An 18803-nucleotide genomic window follows, 5' to 3' on the forward strand; every position below is an offset into this window, starting at 1 on the left:
AAACAAATCATATTTATAATTTGATTTCATTAGGTTTCGCTGTTTCATCTTATATGTTTATTTATTTCACATAATTTTGAATATTTTGGATAAAAAAAAGGAGGACAGTCCTTAATTTTCAGAATATCATTACGTGAACTTTTACTTTAATATTTAAATTAACAATTATAATTTTGTTTTTATCAAAATCTGTTTGTATTGGCCCGTTGGAGGTCTATCGTGAGAAGAGTGTCGTCTTAGAGTTTTATTTCTTTCTAGGGGTTTTGCTTATATAATCTCGAAGTTAAAATTTAGGATTTTACAGCTTTAATGATTGATGCTAGTCGTTTCTAGCTGTTTCAAAGCAAGTATTATATTAATTTATGGACGTGGGATTTTTAACCTAACAGAAAAATATTTAGTTTTTCCAAGAGAAACGGGTCCTTCATTCTAAACAGTTTTTACGATCTTCTGAAAAAATACCAATTTAAGGGCGGAAACACATGACAAAGTTTTAACAAGCTTGGTTTGTTGTCTGCTCCAAAATATTCCATTACAATCCAGTGGAGTCGTAAGTACGTAAAAAAATAATAATAAAAATAAAAATTTCTTATTTTAATGACACACCCTATATCAATATTTATAAAAATTAGAACTTAAGTATCTTAGGTAAAGAGGACTCAATATAATTTATCAGATTTGAAATAAATACTGTCCTAAGGGTAGTTTACACTTGACTCGAAAAATATCAAACCCCATTAAAACGTACGTCTATGAGGTATCGCATTTCTCACCCTGGGCCCACTTTCAGAATGGCCATAATCAAGAAGGCTACTGATACCGTCTTGTAAAAATAAGGTAATTAAGGGCTTATTTTTTGGTATTTATTATAATTTTGCTAATATCTTCGGTTTGAAAGGAGATATCAAGATGCGGTTTTCGCTGACTTTTTAAACTTTTACTACTCTTTACTATCAGCTAAAATTACGTATACTATCGTATTTCGTTTTTTTTGAAAAAACGCGCTATATTTGTTAAATTGTAAGAAAGCGCCCCCTAGCGTCTACGTTAAATATCTTATTATTATTATTTTTATGGTATAATATAAAGTAAGAAACGCTCTTTTAAGCGAGCCCTCGTTTGTTGGATTCTGATCATCCAGTCCGGAGTTATTAACATTTAAAAAAAGATAGATCTAACCTTCCCCCACCACTTTATTTTACCAGATAGGGGAAAATGGTCCTAACAAAAAAAATCCAAAATTTACTGAAGATTATGAAGCTATTATTTATAGTGCCCATTATCTAGGCAAAATTCTGTAAAAAATATATTTTCTTATTTTCCATAGCAGTTACGCCACCTAGCGGCCGTTTTACAAACTTGAAAATCATTTCCAGCAGTTTCTCATAGCCTCTTTAGTTATAAATATTTTTTTTTCCGTAAGCCCTACGGCTAATACTTTCCGGGATACAGCCGAGAGCTATTCTTAGTGGGACACCCGGTACATATTTTACTTTACCTATATTGCATATTTATATAAGTATATTATAAACTATTTAACAATGATAGATATATAACCTAACCTAACCAGAAATTTCAGACCTTTCATTAAGCCCTTTTTTGTTTTGTGGTTAATTTACAAGTAAGTAAGAATTTCAATGAGCTAAAATAAATCCTTTTACTTATATAAATGAATGCGTAAAGAACGAAAGCGACAAAAATATAAACGTCTAATAAATAATACTGATAGAAAGGCAGTGTTAAAGTTGCCGGTTGCAAATGAGACGCCCCTTTGTGCCTGATGACGTATTCAATCCAAAATATTGCTGTGTCTAGTGCTGACAATGGCTGGTCTCTCATTATTTTCGCTTGCTGTATTATGTTGGCTTTGTACCTGCAAAATGTATGTAGTTTATAGTATACTAGTTTTTACTAAATTGTATATTTTTTAAAGAACATGAGTATTTCTTTCTTAGTGTTATTTTTTTATATAACGCCAAATTAATTTTAGCGATTAAAATATAAAAGAATGTTAGTCTTCCTCCTGTAATAATTATAATGATTTGGCAATTCTACGATATGATATTGCACTAATTAATATAATATACTTTGTTCTTAAGAGTCTATTACGCTGTAGTGATGGGCAAAACCGTTATTTTTAGATAACAGTTGAAACTGTTATAGTTATTTATAAAAAACAGCTTAAAATAACAGCTTAAAAATAACAGGTTTCTTTATTTTGCGGCTAAATATCTGAAAGAGTATGAGACGGTCACCGCCAGGCGTATTAACGCAGTTGCAACTTGCAACAATGACGTGCTCGGTGGTAGTATTTCCAGGGTGTCAAAACATTTCTAAATATCGATTGTTATCTGAAATACCTCTCTAAAAACGGTAGTTGTTTACAAATTGCGATATAAAAAAAGCCAAAATTCCGCCAATCGTCTATACCTACACATTGCGATCTACCTACGCCCTGCCCCTCGATCCGCGTAGATCCTGAATTGCGTAGCAGTGTACAGGGTGCATCTCACTCGACGGGCGAGAAGCTCTTAGTTATGATTTTACCATTTGCGGTCAAAAAATAGCAATATAAGAAAATGTGTAGTATATTCTTCATAAGTAAACCAACTACACACTAAAGTTCGAATTAATTTTTCACTTAAACTAGCGTGTACCCGCGACTTCGTTCGCGTCGAATTAATAATTTCTAATGGTGATGATAAAGCAAAACAAGAATTTCCATTAACATACAAACTGGATAAAATTTTCTCACATTTGCCAAAAATAGGCTTTCTAACGTCGAGCAGTTTAAGCAGAATCGTGGTTAATCAATTACTCAACTTTTTGGAACACCCTGTACGATTTTTAAAAAAATTTCAAAATATGTAAAAAAAACAAAATAAATTATGCGTGTCCAGACGTTTTCCCGAAAGACTAATCGTTTTTTAAATAACAAATATTGAAATATTTGAGGGGCGTTTTCACCCTGTTGGAATTTGAGATTCGAGAAACCCGTCCTTATCGAACCTCAACCCCACAGTCAATCCGTTTGCAAAAAATCAGCTTTAAACGTCCAGCAGTTTAAGCAGAATAGTGATTACTCAATGGTCATATTTTATGAAACCCGCTGTATATATTTTTAAAAAATCTATAAATATGTAAAACAACATAATAAAATATACGTGTTTTAAGAGTTTTTCGGAAAAACTCACCGGTTTTTAAATAAAAAATATTCTAATATTTGAGAGTAGTTTCACCCTCTTAGAATTCGAGTTTCGAAAATCCTTTCTTATCGAACCTCTACACACTAAAGTCAATCCGTTTTCCAAAAAATCAGCTTTTTACGTCAAGGGCTTTAAGCAGGATCGTGATTAATCAATGACCAGATTTTTCAAAACACCCTGTATACATTTTTAAAAAATCTTAAAATATTATTCTGAAAATTTTTCAGAATAAATAAATACCTAAATATTGAAACTTAATAAGTAAGTACTGAAACATACAGCGCCATAATATCTCGACCTCCGTCCGTTATGCTCTCGTAACAGGTTGAAACAGAATGTATCTAAAAACAACTGAGGGCGTTATTCCCCAACCTGTTTCGAACCTCCATCGACAATCGACCGATGCAGCAGCGTTCCTTTCCCACACCGATTATCTCGACCGCCGCCCTGTTATGCTCGTAACAGGTTGAAAAATGACATATCTAAAATGACTGCTTCTCCAAACCGTTGCGAGCCTCCATCGACAATCGACCGATGCAGCAGCGTTCCTTTCCCACTCCTGTTATCTCCACCGCCAGGCGTTATGCCCGCAACTGTTTCAAAAAACCTGCTTCTTTTATATCCTATTATTTTTAAGCTATTGTAAATACGACCATCGACGGTGTCGACCGACCGAAGCAACTACGTTCGCCGTAGCGCTTTCCCCACTCCGTTGTCCGTTGTCTCGCCGCCTGTATCGATGGTTGACGAAATAACATGTTTCCATCCATACTAGTTGTTTTTTGGAATTGCTTCGAGCAGCATAGAATTTCGTGGTGATGCAGAGCGCCGACTTCGTTTTTTGTTTCACGAGCGGCCGATCTCTACGTGTTGTTATTTTATATCTGTTATTTTTTAGAAGTAGTAACGGTTGCGTTATGTTATTTATAAATAATTGTTATAAAATAACAGATACTTAAATAACAACCCATCACTGTTACGCTGTACTGTTCGGGTCGCTCTCATGTATCGGGTAAAGTGGGTGTGTGGCCGAAGGAAATATATGCATATTATATTTCAGAAATCTGCCTAATGCTTAGCCCAATCCTGTCGTGTTAAGCCACACCCAAAATTCCAAACACACGTGCTTTGATTAATGCTTGATTAAGGTTTGCAGAGCTTCAGAATTTGCCATAAAATAGCGAGGAATTTGTTACAAAACCATATAAATTATATATCACTGTAATCACAAAGTTTCAATATATTTCCGTATTGTAACGGAATTTTAAATGATGTCTTTATTTTCGAGAAAATTTAGTCCAAACATAAGGAATATTTTGTTGATGTTTAACCATCAAAATCTTAAAAATAAAGAAGTTGTCTAAAAATGTGCTACAATACGGATATAGTATAATCCGTTATCTTTAATTTCCTTCTTCATTTGTGTAAAAATACCTAGCCAGTTTTAGTACAAAATTAGACCGAGTAAAAGGGCACTATCATCAAAAATCGATATATTAATACCACCGTATAGAGAAAACAAATACTTATTTTTTCATCCAGTACACAATAAAGTCTTCGTAGGGAGTAATTTTTTATAATTATTTACAAAAAAACATTTCCATTAGCGCTTATGACCAAAAAAAACTTTAAACATGAATAATCATTTCAATCATGCGAAAATTTGGTTTAAAAATAGATTTTTTTTTAATATAACTTTTATTTAACGAAAAACGAAGGCCTAAATGAAAAAAAGAAACTATTTAAAAGTTTCGCTTATGTCTTGACAAGGTACCAAAGCAAACCCCATATTTTTTGCTTTTAAACTAATAAAGATATATCAATAAACAATTAGCGATGTAATGGTTTTTGCGCGCGGTGGCCGACTGCCGCCGCTGCGCCGGGATTTTCTATACCCTTGTATATATGACGTCATGGTGTGGCAAATGTAGCATTTTAATTCGATTTGGGCTCCCTTATATAGGATAACAGAAACATTTTCAATGTTAAAAAAATATTTCCATTTTGGGTATTTCGAATCATGTTACACACGCTGATAATGAACTATGCTATACCGGGTGTTTCTCGGAAGTGGCTCATCTCTATAACATTTTTATTTTTCCAGATAAAAAAACGGGATTTGGTATATATGACATAAATCAAGATTGATAGGCGTATTCAGTTGATTTTTGATTTCGGTCACTTCCTGTTTCACCGGAAATAGATTCAATTTTTGATTTTTAAATGACAACTTCCGTATTTACACTCTGAATAGAATGGCATATCATATCTCTAATTTTTACATGTTTGCATATGGTTTATTTGAAATAAATTGTAACATGTGGTTTATAAGGACAATTGACTCGATATACCAAGTGTGTGGTACCAAATTATTCGTAAAAAAATACTTTTTTTTCAAATATGCTAATGAGCCATCCTCGTTCCATTTGAGAAAATTAAGATATGATTAAAAATACGATTTCGGCATATTTTAACCGGCCAGGACAAGACACAAAAAACAATATACGATCAAATCTATTTTTCCAAGACTCCTTGATTATAAATAGTGTTTTTAATACAGCCATGGCACTCTAAATTGAGATTTAAAATACGATTTTTTAGCAAAAATGTCAAAAGTTGATATGTGATGTGTCATTCTATTCAGAGTGTCATTTTCTATCGAATAAAGTAAAAAAAAATACCGAGGGTGTCATTTAAAAATCAAAAGTTGTAGTCAAAAATTTCTAGTATCTAAAAATTATACCGTATGATATAAAAAAGGCGTCCAGTTGACTTAGAAATGAACATCGATGACATTTCCCATTTAATTTTACATATAAAATGACAGCGACCTTTATTTCAAAATATTTCAGTGATAACCCATATGCACGTCCCTGGCGAATATGTCGACACCTTTTTTGAATTAAAATATGTCGCACTTATAGTTACTTTTACCCTCAAAATTTCATTCGAATTACTAAAAGTACTTGGAAGAAAATTATAATAAATCGAAAGATTATTAAGACTTTAACAGCGTGTAGCCATGAAAGAAAGCAGAATAGGACCTATGTTGATATGAAAAATAAATCTTATTTTTACGAGAGGAATCTCCCCACGAGAGATGGAACATGTCTTTTGAAACACCCTGCACATTATATCTCCTAACTCTGTGATAACACTTATAAAGGGTTGTTCACCACATACGACACGGAGTATTGTATCTAAATGATTAGATTTTTACAAATTTTAAGTTTTGGGTTCGTTGAAGGACTATTAGAGCTACAATTTAGAAATAATTTTACAAGATACAGAGTGTTCCAAATAAGTAAAAAATGCTATAGTTGTATTTTTTTAAATGGAACACCCTGTATATTATTCTATTTTTAGATCCTACGATTGAAATAAAGGTAAATTTTATTAAGGTTTATGACACTTAAACCTTACCGTTTTTGAAATATTTTCAATTTTGTGAAATTGCAGTAAAAATTTTAAGGCTTCATTTCTCCAAGGATATCAAAGTTTTTAGTACTAAATATTTACTGAAGTTTATTTATTGATCAGTTATTGTGTTGCAATAATAAAAATTATTCTACCTTATACAGAGTGTCTAAAATTTTATTTTAAATAATTACTAGCTTTAAACGGCAATAACTTGTTTAATTTAAATGGAACGCCCTATATATTTTAGGAGAATCAGATGCATAATTTAATCGTCTATCAAATTGTATGATACCACTTTTTACCTATCCCTTCAAGTTTTCGTAGAAAATGCATTTTCTTATAATTTTGACCTGATTTATCAATATACCCATGGAATATTGACATTTTAGATTGTTTTTAAAGCAACAAATGTACAAAATGTACAGGCTAGTAATATTATCGTTTTTAACAAAATTATAATATTACTAGCCCATTTGTATGCAAAAAGAAAACTATTTAAATCTTCATAAAAGAGTATACCATTAATTAAATATACCACCATTCTTTCCGCTCAAAATACTAATTAATTACATACTTAATTATGTTCGTGAATAAATTATTCTAAATAAATGTGGATTTGAATCAGAAATCAATATAATAAAAAGTTATAAAAATGAATGTCTCTCTGTTGTTACAAATAAGCATTTGTCAAAAAATGAAATATCATTTTTAAGGTGTTACATTTTACCACACTGTCTAATACATATAAAAAATTCAGTTTTTTAGTTTTTGGAGCAATTATTATTAATCAACGCAAACAGTCAATTAATGTAGTTTGAATACTGGAATCATATTAATTGGTCCTCTTTAACAAATATTTAAACAGTTTTTTTTTTATTTCTTAAAGAAATAAACAAACTATATCGACAATATTAGTATATGTACTCTTTAAAAATTTGGTACATCTTTAAAAATAATCTAAAGTGTCAGTATTCCATGGATATATTGATAAATGAATTTAAAATTAAAAGAAAATGCATTTTCTGCGGAAACTTGAAGCTATAGATAAAAAATGGTATAATACAATTTGATATACAATTAAATTGTGCATCTAATTCTCATAAAATATACAGGGTGTTCCATTTAAATTAAACAAGATATTGCCGATATGGGAAATATTCAGATGTGATTTACACTGAATGCGTCCGACCAAAAATCAGGCGGTGGGGGATCGTGAACGGACCGCCTTCCACAGCACACCCGCTCTACCCGACCCCTGAGACCGACCCGAGCGGTGTAGCGCAAATGGACTCTTAAAAACTTTGACACCCTTGGAGAAATGAAGCCTTAAAATTTTGACTGCAATTTCACGAAATTGAAAATATTTCAAAAGCGGTAAGGTTTAAGTGTAATAAACCTTTATCAAATTTACCTTTATTTTAATCGTAGAAACTAAAAATGCAATAATATACAGGGTGTTTCATTTAAAAAAATACAACTTTGATAGTTTTTATTTATTTGGGATACTCTGTATCTTGTAAAAATATTTTTAAATTGTAGCTCTAATAGTCCTTCAACGAACCCAAAACTTACAATTTGTAAAAATCTAATCATTTAGATACAATACTCCGTGTCGTATGTGCTGAACAACCCTGTATAACTATTAGTACTAAAATATTTTGCTTTAAAAGTTATTCCAATGAAGCTTTTACTTACGTTGAATTATTCAAAAGCATATTCAATTTAGTTCGAAGTTCTTCTTCAGCAAAATCGTGAATGTTGACCATTTCGGCAATGCCCTTATTGACACATTTATCGGCATTAGCAGGCTGATCTGCAAACACTGGCATTATTAACATAGGAACACCTCCATAGCCTCGTCAATGGATTGACAACCTAATAAGCATAGAAACAAGAAATTAAATTATCTGTATATCTGTAACAAGAAAAGCTTTTAATTATATGATTATTGATGGAACTTGAGCAACCGGGAATTCTCTCTTATCTACCTCTCTTTATTATGTTTAGGAATGCAATAAAACTAAATTTATAATAATATTATTATTACTTTATATACTCAGATGCAAAAAAAACGCAACGCAAATTTTTTTCTGCAAGTTTAAGTGTCATATTTTTTTACTTTTAGCCCTATTTTCATGATTTTTTTAGTAAAGTATATATAAATTTATCAACTTTAATTCATTAACTCAGATTTTTAGAAAATTTAGTATTTGGCTTACTATAAAGTGTTAATTGAAGGAATGTTTTTTATCTTGACTTTAAAACACCCCGTGCAATAATTTCGTGAGTAACTTTTCCTAAAATTGATCTGAACCATGTCTCCTGAGCATTTTTTGACTCATGTCAACAAATGCCTTGGTTAATTTTTAAGAGCAAAATGAATTGCTACCAACAATTTGCAATTTTTTCAACTATCATTACTTTACCATGTTAATTTTTAATATAACGTGGTGGCCTTGGTGACTATTGTCGTAATGTCATATAAACACTGATTAAAACTCTATTTTAAAATTCCAAAAACGTTATAATGTAACGATACAGGCTTGGTTTTAACAACAGAACTAAGGATATTAAAAAAATAACTGTAATATAACTAAATGTACAAACAAAAAATTTGTAAAAGATTATATAATACTTTGTTTTGCTTCCCTCAGCTGCTGTAACTGTCTGTAGACGTTGGTTCATACTGTTAAAGGCTGATTCATGGTACACCGTGACGGGCCGGGGCCGTGCGACGGTGAAGGCACGGCCAAACATTGTCAAATGTTATTTATACTGATGCATTCATGCTAAGCCGAGCACGGGCCGAGCTTCGCCGGAACGCGTCCGTGCCCCGTCCGAGAAATGTCGGTGTACATTTTTCCTCGGATCCGCTACGGTCCGGCCCCGTTGCGGCAAACATAATGAGTCGCCCGGGCTAAATACTTCGTTCGTCTACGGGCCTATAGCGACTGTTTTCCAGCAGTGTTGCCGCACCCAACTTTTAGCGCGTACCACATAAACTAAAAATGTACCACTTTGGTACAATTTTTTAAAGCACAACAAAATACATCTGCATATGACTTTAACCGGTTTGGTCGCTGTGAATTTCTTCATAAATTTCTACATAAAAAAACTTCCTGGAGAAAGACACAAATCGAGACGAAAAACATGAAATAGAAATTCAGAAAACCCAATTATAAGTATGTATAGGTTGAAGAATTCTAAGTAATTCTAATACTACACACAATACTTGGAAAACTTAAATTTTATTTAAAAAAAACGCAAATATAGAAGCATGTTAGAAACAGTAAATTTTCAAGTTTTTTCTTCGGGTTATTTAATATAGGCAACGCTATAGACATTACAACGTTTATAATACGTCGTTAATTAATGCGGATTTTCTCCGAATGGTATCGGTAAGCGCGTTTAATGCAATATCAACGACAATAATTATTAAATATCTATTCAATTTCGGTGCGCGTGGGAAATAATTATTGTACCAAATCATCCTGGATTTGAAAATGTAGTACCACTGTACCAAATAGAATTAAAAAAAATCAAATTTGGTACAAATGTACCACTGCGGCAACACTGTTTTCTAGAATATAATCGGCACGGACATGATCCCCGTTGTCCACTCGGTGTAGCATATATTGAAGGCCCGGACGTGGCTCGGTATCTACTTTACGGAACGTGCCCGGCTCGGGTACGGCCCGGTGTACCATGAATCAGCCTTATAATGCGACACATTGTGTTATGTTTTCCCATTCTTCCACAAGGACCAAACGAACATTCAAAATATCAGCCGTCTTCAACAAGACCACTGATTTTTGCACAATTTTCGACCCTAACAACCATATTCAATTGAATACAACAATAATCACCAAAGCCACCTCGTCATTATGAAGAATAACATCAAAAAGTAACGATAATTGAGAAAATTGCAAAATGTTTGTGGCAAGTTCATATTGCTCTTAAAAATTAAACAAGGCATATGTTGACATCAGTCAAAAAACAAAATATCTAGCAGACATGGTTCTGACTGAAAACTAATGAAAACTAGGAAAATTTGCTAACGAAATTATTGCACAGGGTGTTTTAAAGGTAGGGTCAAAAGCAACTCTTCGATTAGCCCTGTATAATAAGTCAAATACTAAAGTTTATAATAAATTAAGTTTAGGAATTAAAGTTGATATATTTATATACAGTTTGCTAAAAAAATCAACGAAATAGGACTAAAAATTAAAGAAATATAACATTTTAAACTTGACCAAAAATTTTTCCGTTGCGTTTTTTTGCATATGAGTATATATTACGATTATACCCCGTTTGTATCTTATCGATATACTAATATATAAAATCTTCAAGTGACTGACATACTGATTAATCACGATCCTGCTCAAACCACTCAACGTAAGAAACTCAATTTTGGCATACAGGTTGCTTCTAAGATGTAGAGGTTCGATAAGAAGGGATTTTTTGAAATTCCAGTTTCAAGAGGGTGAAACCACCCCTCAAATATTACAATATTTTTTATTTAAGAAACGGTCAAGTTTCCGAAAAAACGCTTACACGTATATTTTATTTTGTTTTTTTTACATATTATAAGATTTTTTAAAAATGTATACAGGGTGTTTCGAAAAATCTGGTCATTGATTAATCACGATCCTGCTTAAAGCGATTGACGAAAAAAGCTGATTTTTGGAAAACAGATTGACTTTAGGGTGTAGAGGTTCGATAAGAAGGGACTTTTCTAAACTCGAATTCTAAGGGGGTGAAACTATCCCTCAAATATTAAAATATTTTTTATTAAAAAACCGGTGAGTTTTTCGGAAAAACTCTTCCACACGTATATTTTATTTTGTTGTTTTACATATTTTAAATTTTTTTATAAATTTATACAGGGTGATTCATAAAATATGACCATTGAGTAATCAAGATTCTGCTTAAACTGCTTGACGTTTAAGGCTGATTTTTGGCCATCGGATTGACTGTGGGGTGTCGAGATTCGATAAGGAGGGGTTTCTCGAATCTCAAATTCCAAGAGGGTGAAAATGCCCCTCAAATATTACAATATTTGTTATTTAAAAAACGGTTAGTCTTTCGGAAAAACGCTTGGACAAGCATAATTTATTTGTTTTTTTACATATTTTAAAAGTTTTTAAAAAATCATACAGGGTGTTCCAAAAAGTTGGGTAATTTCTTAACCACGATTCTACTTAAACTGCTTGACGTAAAAAGCTTATTTTTGGCAAACGGATTCTTCGAAAGTCAAATTCCAACGAGATGAAACTACCCCTCAAATATTACCAAGTTATATAATAATATCGTCATATTGTTTTTTCTCATGCTGACATAAATGTGAGAAAATGTTAGCCAGTTCGTATGTTAATGGAAATTTTTGCTTTGCTTTATCATCACCATTACAAATGATTAATTCGACGCGAACGAAGTCGCTCAAGTCGCTGGTACACGCTAGTTATATTATAACTTACATACCTCCTTGTGTTATAAATAGTTTTACTTTCTCGTGTCCTAGAAGATCTTGTTGAGGATACCATTTTTGGATATAAAAATTTTTAGGAAGGTTTTTGGGCAAATTATAAAGATCAGATTTCCAGAGGATAGTATACGGCAAAGTCCCTAATACTTTCGTTATAATATCCATTGCATTTTTTGACATTTTGGACGATTTCACATTTGTACCCAAACTAAAGTAAATCACATCTGTCCCCAGATTATCTAGGTACTCTGCTAGATCCTTAAAAAACATATGGATTATTAATTTGTGTGACACTATCTAATTCTCGCAACTTACTTTTGGTAACGGCTGAATAGGGTGTACATGCAAAGAACTAACAGCAACATATTTTCCGTTTCTTGCCTTCGTGTTATCCAGCGCAAAATTAGAGCTCCCAATAACCAATTCTACTTTCCTCATTAACTGTTTGGCAGATTTCATGTCACTACCGAAATACCTCCTAATTTGATCATCAAATATCGGTGAGAGTTTAAATTTAGAAAATAATCTATATGCCCAAGAAAAGAACCAACTCTGCAACCTCTCCTTGAAGTTTTTGGCAATCGAAAAATCTAGTAACATCTCTGGGTCGACCACAGGGTGTTTCTCAATACCTATGGCGTCCGCGATGTTAACAGTAAGCGGAATAGAGAGTAGTCCAACCATCGGAACTTTATAAACTTCTTTAAAGGCGTAATAGGCTTGCCAAAAATATTCCACAATTAATAAATCGTATGTGTCGTTATTAACATTTTTCAGTAAGTCTTGTAAGAAAGGGTGGTTAAGTTGTGCTTCGGAAGCTTTGACACAAGCAAAAAGAATTTTCATTGCATCATTCGGTGCGCTGTCTGTATCTTCAAAACTACTATAATTTCTTAATATTTCATAACTAAAACTTAGGTCATATTCGGTCAAATTAGTTAAAGACTTATCGTTTAGTGGGCTCGGTGTATACACAGTTACTTGATGACCTCTCATTGACAGTTCTTTCCATACCACTTGAAAAACTTGTTGATGACTGAAACTCGGAGTCATGAATATCCCCAAAATTTTTGCCCCTTTGGTAAGGGCAAAGAATAAACACAAACACCAAACAATATTAAACATTATTACTTACTTCAAACTTAAATTAAGTTTATAATATACATATGTGTTTCGGAATAAGTGTCTTTATATAGGTGTCTAGATAACTCGATTATGATGATAGTACTTCTTTGTAGTTATTACTTTGTAACTATTAGAGATAATTAATTAGTATTGGTTGGAATTTTTAATTGTTTCTATAGTTAATGTAACATATTTATTTAAAAATCGATCAGCTTATTTTTGTTTTGACTAAGGCTAGCAATTGTTAACTTCTATCTTGTATCCCTCATATCTTTGTTGTTTTGATAACAATTAAATAGTATATTGTTTTATTAAGCTGCGTCCACATTCTCGTGATCCTGCTCGCGCTCTTGCTTCTGATTGTGCTTGCGTTGTTTGCGCTTCCTGTTTGTCGTGTTTCTCAAGATCTTTCGGCTCGCAAGCAACGGCGTCCACATTGTAATGTAGTGCTTGGGTTCGTGCTGTTCGGACATGGATGATACCGAAGTATTTTTAATAGCGGCTGCTAGTGCGATCATTATTGCAAAACGAAGGAGACAAAGAGGAAAAATGGCGGTGTTGGATGTTTAGTTAAAAAGTAGATCCCAGCACAGTGAAAGTAGACATACATCTACGTGATTTACAAACAGTATGTTTTTTAATATTTTTTATCGCATTTCAGTGGCGGCTCGTGGCTGTGAGACTGGGTAGGCGACAAAATTTTAATTACATCTATTTGTTCTCTAAAATTTACATAATATTTTAACCCAGTTCGTAAAAACCAATATGTTAGCTTATGGGTTAAAACATAGCTTAAGAATATTTAGGATAAAACTAAACTAACAGCATTCAACATAATGAGATAATAATTAAATATAATGGATATGTGTGTTTTATTTATTTCCTCAGATAGCATGCTAAATGCTAATGCTTGATAAATAAGGTTGATAATAATACCATGCAGTTCATCATAGGATTTTATTTTATTTCTATTCATTTACGTAGCTTAACAATAACTAAATATATTTACAAAGACAAATTAGACAAATAAAGTTACAAAGAAAAACAGATTATCTTATTCATATACATATTTCGTGACCCATAAACAAATGAAAAGAATAATTACTTTTTATATGTATATTAAATTGATTCGCCGATCTCTTAATAATGAAAATGTATTTATTATTATATCAGTAATGTAATCAGATTGTTGAAGGGCTATGAAAATATCATTTTCGATTGAAATTAAGGCAAACGACGATAAACGTTTATTTTTCATTGAATTTCTAGTGTAATTTTTAATGCGTTTCAAACATGAAAAATGTCTCTCAACCGAAGTACTTGTAAATGGTATGAATGTATTGTATACGTCGCATAAATTGTACGAATTTGATTATGCATATTGAAAATCAACATTAATTACTCCAAATTTTAATCTAAATTAATACTTATTCGTATCTCCTCCTTGTTAACTTACAAATGCACTGTACACAATAATTCAAGTCAATAATAGGCAGTCGATAAACAGGTTTTAATTAAAATTTGAAATACTGATAACGTATGATGAATAATATATGATGGGAACTTGGGAACCACTGAATTTCTAAAACCTATCGAGCTCCACGCGCATGCCGAGGCGACCGAAGATATCGCCTAAACCCCGCCTTAATTCGACGTAGTCATCGATTTCCATCGCTACTGAGTGATGAGTTAGAGAGAGACAAAAGACAGACACATCGACGGCTGAGTGGGAGATCAAAATTTAATTTGAAAGGCGATGTTATAGATCGGCGAACAAAGATGAATGCATTATACACCAACGGTTAAAATTATTTTAATTTCTAATGCTGCCATACGCCAGCGGTAGCTAATATATTAATATAAAAGACTACAAATATTAAATTAATATTAATTGTTACAACTCATTTCGGTGTATTAATAGTATTTATATATGTATTGGCAACATTAATAAAGATAAATATTATAATGTAAAAAAAAATCTGACAAAATTGTAGGGTAGGCGCCGCCTACCTTTTTTTTTCATAACAAGGGGCCGTCCTCTGTCGGAAACACTGCGACCTGTGAGGCCTATTGTGTTTGTCCCCCTTCTATATCTGCACCCATTCTCCTATCCCTGTGCCCTGCACTAGCTTATGCAGGTCCTTGATAGGATGGGAGCATGCTTCCTCCGGTTCTAGCCTAGCTTTCCCAAATAAAGAGTGTCGCTTGCGATCCAGAGCCTCGCAATGACATATTATGTGCTCCGCTGTTTCAGGATCTTTATCGCAAAGTCTGCAACAAAGACTTCCTTGATACAGGTTGAGCTTGTTCAGATAACACTTGACAGCCATGTGTCCTGTCAAGAGGCCTGTTGTAATCCGCACTTTATTCCTGCTAAGCATTAGCAGTTCTTTTGCGGTTTTAGAGCTAGGGCCTTGGATAAAAGCCTTGCTGTGCCTGTGCCCCTGTCTGTTTCTCCAATGGACATTGTGCTTTTCCTTGATCCAGAGTTTTAGTGCACTACGGGCCATACATTTGGGTATTCCCAGTACTGGCTCTGGACCAAGATAGGATGCCGATGATCCCTTGCCTACCCTGCGCCGCCTACCTTCCCTACCCTGACGAGCCGCCACTGTCGCATATCCCCTACTGATTTTCAAAGACTTATTAACTCAGTTGGCCCCCGTATAGAAAGAAAAACTACAACTTTTAGGAAATGTATTCCGGTTAAAGAAAGAGCTAAATAAAGATTGGCCATAACATTAAGATTTCTTGCAACTAGAGACTCGCATACCAGTTTGGGTTATTTATTCAAAGTTTCCAAGCAAATCATTTCAAAAATAATACCAGGCATATGCCAAAATATAAATAAAGCTCTCAAAGACCAGATTAAGATAAGTACGCAATATAAATATAGAGTTATATTTTTATTAAAGGTATATTTAATATTATTAATCCAAGAACAACACACAAATATTTGTAATTCTGAACAAAATAAAATAAGAAAAATTATGGTAGTCTCATCATACAAAGTAAATACCGAACTTTATGAATGAAACCGAAGAACTGATGAAATTAAGAACTTAACAAATAACGCAAACAACTCGAGTGCTTAAACCTGCGCCGTAAAATATGCTCGCATCTCGCATGGCTCCGAACAATACCACCTAGATATTATTGGTATATGGTATTGCTCCGAAGCGTCCCTTTGATGTACCGCGACAGAGCCGAACAGTCGAAACAGGCAGGGCCGTATCTAGACCAAAATTTCGGGGGGGGTTTGGCCTGGACGGGGGGGGGGGGGTACAAAAGCGGCTAGGAAAAAAGCATAATAAAAAAATCGCTTTGGGCTACACTCAAATCTTAATTGGAAATAAAATTTTAAAAAAGTAACAGGTAAAAATTATTAATCTTAAAGGATAAACTGGTCTTTTCCCTGGAAAAACGATTGACTACCTCTTCGATATCGATATTTATTTCTCTATGTACGCATAATAGAGTTACGTAGGAAGTCCTTCAATCAAATACGTTTAAATTAAAATATACGACGGCCTCCCCATAAGAGCAATGAGAGGATTTACGTCCCAGTATTGAAGGACAGAAAATCGAGTCTGAATGGTTCAGGACATAAGTTCATCCTTGTTTAGTCAAACCTTCTACAACACATATAGGATAGACTTATGTAGGAAATGCATTGAAATTCTATAGCCATCCTTCAATATCGAGACAGGAATTTAAGCGGTACCCTCCGTATATTTTATTTAAACGTCTTTGCCTTCAATCGTCTTATACCGCAACCACACATGCGGCATTTAGCGAACTCCGAGCGCTCGTCAACTACCGAACGCTTGTGATCGGACTTCGCCTTTCCATCCATACATGCGGACTCTGATAGCAACAACATAGAGACGAGCGCTCGTTCTCGTCGCCGAACTCCGACTTCCTCATCCATTCACATAGGAAATCGGCGAAGCTCCGATCGGAGATCGCCGAATACCGCATGTGCGGTTGCGGCATTAGGGTTGAAAAAGACCTTTCTGGTGTAGCTGTTGACACTGGTAGAGTTGCGAAGATCATTAATAAAATGTATATATTTGGAAATATACACTGGTTACACTCCGATTATCGTTTCGATGGCGTTTTTAGGTCGGTCGACTGCAGGTAGCGGCTTCCATTTTTGCTGCCAAGTCTAGTTCTGCCGCTAAAGTGTCATAGTCCAAGAATTCTTTGTCTAATAGCAGATCAATAACAAACGTTAATCACGTTAATGACCAGCAAAACACACAACATTCAAAATCGTCCTTGTCAAACTTTTGCTGTTTTAAACACTTGAATGTTGAAAGTCGAAAATGACATTTGCTTTCAAAGTGAAAAAGTGAGGTTAGGGTGTATAATGTATATTCATCAATGACTAAAGAATACAAGGACAAATAGCACCCGAGACCAAACTGTGACCATTCTTCCAAACAGTGCCATATTCTTCCAACTTCCAACAAATATTTTACTTAACATTGCCGCTTGAAGGGATATTTATATTTTTGATATTATATGTTTTCACTACGCCTATGGTGTATCGGGTGGTATCATACTAATTAATTACGAAAAAAACGTATTAAAATGCTGACAAAAAGTACATAACTAGTATCGACGTATAGTACATATCAAGTACATATAATATCAGAAAAAGAATTATCGAATTCAATAAAAAAAACGCTAAAAAGGTGTAGGGGACTGTTTATTTCCCTATAAAACGTAACTCCTGGCTCTTTCTTATCATTGCGCCTTTTACACTTGAAAGCTGAACAAATTACCATTGTAATAAAGTTTATACAAAGTTCACTACACACAACCAACTATTAAAAATCGCTAAAATTGTCGCTGATGATGTCGTTATGTCTAAAAAGTTGGCGTATAAGGTCACAAATTCTGCTGCAGCCCGTATATGGGCGTTACATGTCCTTGTATTCTTTAGTCATTGATATTCATCCATCTTCTTCTTCTTCTTTTTTTTTCCCTTACTTACTTACTTGATGATCATTACTTTTTAAAAATTTTCGGCCATAATTTCGGGGGGGGTTTGAACCCCCAAAACACCACCCCAGATACGGCCCTGGAAACAGGCATTTTATGAGATCACAATCACGTGGAGCACCACGAACATCTCGCTCCGACTGTTTGCCATGTTTCTCGTGTTTCACGTGTTCGTTCGGCCTGCTCGCGAGCTATGTGGACGCAGCTTTAGGAATAAAAATGACACTTTTTGCGGAACAGCCTCGCTGTTCGTTTGACATACAGGCCAGCCATAAAAAGTCACTTTTACTCCGAATAGAACAAGCATATTGTTTTCAAATGCCACAAATAATTTTTTAAATCATTTCAAACGTTCCACATAATATGAAAGATTTAAAAGTAATACCTTGTATGTAATATGTAATTATATGTATATCGAGAAGCTATAGTTATGGCTCGTTGAAATTGACACTTCATGTCAGTTTAATAATATATTTTGGTCCTTTTGTGCTTAGGCGTAAAAGTGTTTTACTTTTATGCCTGATATTGTGTTATTATCAGGAATTTAAAGACAACAA

The 18803-nt window shown here is 33.6% G+C and overlaps 1 pseudogene; it reads right to left on the bottom strand.

Annotated features, from left to right (window-relative positions):
* Nucleotides 1-1587: 1587 nt before the first annotated feature.
* On the bottom strand, nt 1588-13236 carry LOC115888208 (annotated as a pseudogene).
* Between the last annotated feature and the right edge of the window lie 5567 nt (nt 13237-18803).

Source organism: Sitophilus oryzae, unplaced genomic scaffold (assembly GCF_002938485.1).
Source record: "Sitophilus oryzae breed Bouriz unplaced genomic scaffold, Soryzae_2.0 scaffold_690_pilon_pilon, whole genome shotgun sequence".
Classification (NCBI taxonomy): domain Eukaryota; kingdom Metazoa; phylum Arthropoda; class Insecta; order Coleoptera; family Curculionidae; genus Sitophilus; species Sitophilus oryzae.